Genomic DNA, 5,471 nt, shown 5'->3' on the forward strand with positions numbered 1-5,471 from the left:
TCTGAACTGCTGAGAAGGACTGCTTCTATCAAGGTTGATCATCACACAATATGGTTGTTAATGTGTACATTGTTCTCTTGGTTCTACTCCTTTTGCTCAGCATCAGATCCTGTAAATCACTCCATGATTCTCTAGAGTCTGACATTTATGGTTTCTTATGGAAAAATAATATTCCATAGTATTCATTTACCACAGCTTGTTTAGCCGTTACCTAATTGATGGGCATCCCCTCAATTTCCAATTCTTTGCCACTACAAATAAGAGCTGCCATGTCTATTTTGGAACATGTGGGACCTTTCCCATTTTTTCATGATTTTTTTTCTGGATATAGGGCTAGAATTGGAATTGCTGAGTCAAAGGGAATGAACATTTTTCCCTTTTTCTCATCTTGGCCAATCTCATGGGTGTGAGGCAATACCTCATTGTTGCTTTAATTTGTATTACTCTGAAAAAATAATGATTTGGAGCATTTATTTATATGATTATATATAGATTTAATTTCTTCATTTGAAAAGAGTCTATTCATATCCTTTGACCATTTATCAATTGGGGAATGAATTGCAACCTTATAAATTTGATGAAATTCTCTATATATTTTAGAAATGAGACCTTTATCAGAAATCCTATTTGTGAAGATTCTTTACCAGCTTTCTGCTTTCTTTCTAATTTTGCCAGCACTGATTTTATTAGTACAAAAATTTATTCATTTAATATAGTTGAAATAATTTATTTTGCAATTTCTAATGTACTCTAATTCTTGTTTGGTCACAAATTTGAACCCTTTCCATAACTCTGCAAGATGAATATTTCTTGATCTCTTAATTGATGTATGATATTCACTCTTTATGTCTAAATCCTATACCAATTTTGACCTTATTTTGGTAAAGGGTATGAAATGTGGGTCTATGCCTAGTTTTTGCCATACTATTTTCCACTTTTCCCACCAATTTTCGTCAAATAGTGAGTTCTTAACCCAGAAACTGATGTCTTTGGTTTTATCAAACAGTAAATTGTTGTAGTTATATAATCTGCTTTCTTCTGAACCTATCCTAATCCACTGATCCAATACTCTATCTCTTAACCAGTACCAGGAGTTGTGATAACTGTTGACTTCTAGTATAGTTTTAGAACTGGTAGAGCTAGGTTACCTTCTTTTCCAATTTTTTTCCATCAATTCCTTTGCTATTCTTCATCTTTTGTTGCTCCAGATGAGTTTTATTACTATTTTTCTAGGTTGGTAAAGAAGTTATTTGGTAGTTTGATAGGTAAGTTACCAAATAAATTATTTAATATGGGTAGAATTGTCATTTTGATTACATTAACTTAACCAAGCCATGAGCAATTGTCATGTTTACAGTTATTTAGATCTGAATTTATTTGGGTGAGAAGTGCTTTATAATTGTGTTCATGCAGTTTCTGGGTTTTCCTTGGGAGGTAGATTCCCAAATATTTAATGTTGTCTATAATTAATTTAAATCAAATTTCTCTTTCTATCTTTTGCTCTTGGATTTTGTTGTTCATATATGGAAATGTTGATGACTTATGTGGTTTTATTTTTATATTCTGCTACTTTGTTGAATTTGTCAATTGTTTCAAGGATTTTTGTAGATGAGTTTAAAATTTTATGCCAACCTACAGGGTAGGAAGGAAAAGGGGAAAGAATTGTGTAAGCCAGAGAGCAGCCAGAAGTAAAACACTGGTGAAAGGAGATAAGGGGAGAGTCAAAACAACTATATTCAAATAGGCAGATAACAGGATGAAGGGGAATAAACTTTTTCTACAAAAACCAATTCAATCAATATTATAAGGAATGCAAGAAGCTGGGAAATAATTTTCTTAGCTACCATTTATGATAAAGGATTCATTTCAAAAATATATAGAAACCAGAATCAAATTTTAACTATATAAGCAATTCTCCAAATGATAGTCAAATAATATGAACAGCCAATTTTCCAAAAAAAAAACTGAAGTTATCTATTGTTTTATGTATAAATACTTCAAATCATTAGTCATCAGAGAAATGCAAATTAAAACACTTCTGAAGTATTGTCTCACACCTCTCAGATTTGCTAAAATGATCAATATTAGATAGAATGTGGGAAAACTGTGTCACTAATGGGCTGTCTGTGGAGTGTGAACTCAACCAAACATTCTGGAGAGGATTTTGGAACTATGTTCAAAGGGCAATAAAACTGTGCATACCTTTAATCCAGCAATACCCCTACTAGGTCAGGTCTCTAACCCAAAGAGAATGAATTTAGCATGCTTCCAGAGCTTTTTCCAACACAAAGGTAAATGAAACCTCTGAACATGCATTGAAGCATAGATCACAACAAGAAAGACAAGATCCATAGAAGTTTTCAATGGTAGACATCATTTAGGATCTTCAGTAAAATTTGGTTTCTTAAGGGGAAAAGGGGAAAAGGGGAAGTAAGCCCAGCAAAGCAGGAGAGGGCAAAAGACAAGAAGAGGCTTTTAGTCACAGTGTAGTCCAGGTCCTAACAGCTTGACAACAGCAAAGGTCTGGACTGCAAGATACTGAGCCAGCAGGGAAGGTCCCAACCCAAAAGAAAGTCTGAACCCTAAGGAACACTGAGGAAAAATACAGGACTTGGGTGGGAAAAAATCACTTCATAGGCAGAACCTGGGCATAAAGGAGGAAATAAATCTCTGCATAAGTAATGCCTAGATTGCATAGGTAGCATCTTGGCCAATGACAAACCAGGGATCAAATCTCAGTCCCAACATAAAAAGTTTGGGTTTATATTCCCTATATCCCAGGATTAGAGCTCAGACATTTCAAGATAAAGTCAAAAAACTGCTCACTTTAGAAAGGCCCTACAGAGATAAAGATGATAAGAATGCCACCTCTGAAGAAAACAGTGAAAAAGACTACCCGCACAGGGTAGTCTTAAAAGAATCTATGACTTGGACTCAAATCAAAAAGCTCATAGAAGAACTTAAAAAATAATTAAAAACCCAAAGAACAGAGGGGGGAAATGGAAAAAAGAAGTAGGAGAACATTGTACATATTAACAGCAGCATGAGATAAATAAACTGTCATGAACACAGCTCCTGTCAGCAGTTCAGGGATCAATCCTGATAGACCTGCTATGGAAAATTCCATCCATATTCAGAGAAAAAAAACTTTGCAATCTTAATGTAGAATAAAACATTCTGTATTTATTTTTGTTTTTCGTTGTCTTTTGCAAGCTAGGTGATTATTAAGGGTGTGAGATACAATTTGAATTCAGGTCCTCTTGACTCCAGGGCAAGTGCTCTTATCCCCTGATCCACCCACCTAGCTGCCCCTTCTTTATTCACTTTTTAAAATTTCTCCTATATTTTTCTTTCCTTCTTATGAATTTTTCTCTTTAATCCAAATTAATTCTCTCATTATATGAATACTTTGGAAATATGTTAAACAAAATTCTACATGTACCACCTAAATTAGATTTCTTGATGCCATAGTGTGGTGGGGAAGAGAGGGAAAGGAAGGTGGTAAAAATTTTTGAATCTCAAAAGCTTGCAAAATCCTGAATGCTGAAAACTATCTTTACTTTTTTAGTTGGGGAAAAAAAAAGTCTAAAATTAAATAAATAAATAAATAAAGACTTCATGCATTGGAATAATACATCTAAAAGAATGAAAAATTTGGGATTGTAGTAAAAAAATGTAACATGTGTCTGAGACCAGATTTGAACCCAGCTACTCCTGACTCCTAAGCCGGTGCTTTATCCACTATGCCACCTAGCTGCCCCAATTAAGCATAATCTTGAGTGAAAAAAATATATTCAGTGACCTGCCAGACTTTCAGAATTTTGTTGCAAAAAGCCCTAATCTTAATAGAAAATTTGGCATTCAAAGTCCAAGAGAACTTCAAGATAAACATCAAAGACTAATTACAATGGACCCCAAAACAACAAATTGATTACTATTTATAAGTAGAAATATAAACCATATGTCTATGATAGTTATTTGTAATTGGGTAGTTTGAAGGAAAGATTGGGGTAGAATTTAGTAAGATGAGATTCTTAAAAGTTAAATGGGGTAGGAAAAGATAACTGAAAGAGTTACTTCATTTAAATGAGGTGTGAGAGGAAGATTTAATATAGAGGAATTAGTTGGGGAAGGAGAGTTAGAAACCTACTATCATTTGGAATGGGTTAACGAGGGAACCATGCATACATATTTATTCACATATACATACATTTATACATGCTTACATACATGCATGCATATATTACACACACAAACACACACATATACATTTTATATTTTAAAAAATAAGAAGAGTGCATGGAGAAATAGAGAAAAAGGGAAGATAATAATGGGATAAACAGAAGGGCTCTGTAGATAAATTGGGAGGGAGTTCAGAAGGGTATGTAAGGAAGGGATTTTTTGAAGGGTGGTAGATTAAGGAAATGGAAGCCAAGGTAACAAGGAGAAGTACAGGAATATGGAGGAGTTATTGCTTTTAGAAAATGCTATACAAATGAGAGATACACCCTCACACCAAATTTTTAGATATCTATGAATATGTAGGTGAATATGTATATTTGTGTACATGTATATATATATATATATATATATATTTGTGAATTCATATGTGTATTTATATGTATAATATGTTTATATTGCATTTATGTGTATAATATACATATATATACACACACACACACACACACATATGTAATTAGGTAGGGATACACGCTTAATTGTAGTTTTGGAGGGGTGGAGTGAAAAATAGTAAACAGTACACTCAGAGCAATAGAAGGAAGTAATGAAAAGATAGATAATTTTGAACACAATGTGTAGGATTTATTTATAGGTTTACTTGAAGTGGAAATTTACTACTTTATATTACTAATCCTCTCTTACATTTTGTTGTGCTCATGACAATGCTTATTTTTCTTATTTTGTATTGAAGCTTAAAATTTAAAAAAGGAAAAATATAGATTTACCTTTCAAATCTGTACTGGGAGAATCAAGAAGGTCAAAAATATTTATTTCTAAGGTAATGAAAAGCTTTGGATAGACATCTCACTGAGATAATCTATCAACATCTTTAATTAGAAGAGACATTGTGACTAGACAATATTTTATACAATGAATTCAAAAAGCAAAAAAGTAACAAGGTGAATCACAGTAATTAGATTATGCAATAATTTCAAAAGTTTCTCCCCAAACCAAGAAGACATATTTATTCTTTATTTTTATAACTATTTTCCTGGTGATGGTACATTGCTGTGATTCTTATAATTATTTGACCAAAAGTCAAGATTGTGTCACTGAAAGCATTCCCCAGGAGGCAACATGAGGCAATAGAAAAAGTTTTGACCTTATAGCCATAAACGATTTTTTTCTTAAATGAAAGATCTAGTGTTTACTACCAAAGTGGCTTTTAGCAAGTTACTTGGCCTCTGTTACTCTATTTTCCCATGGGCAAAATCCTGATCAGACCTGAACTG

This window comes from Macrotis lagotis, chromosome X, assembly GCF_037893015.1.
Source record: "Macrotis lagotis isolate mMagLag1 chromosome X, bilby.v1.9.chrom.fasta, whole genome shotgun sequence".
In the NCBI taxonomy this organism is placed as follows: domain Eukaryota; kingdom Metazoa; phylum Chordata; class Mammalia; order Peramelemorphia; family Peramelidae; genus Macrotis; species Macrotis lagotis.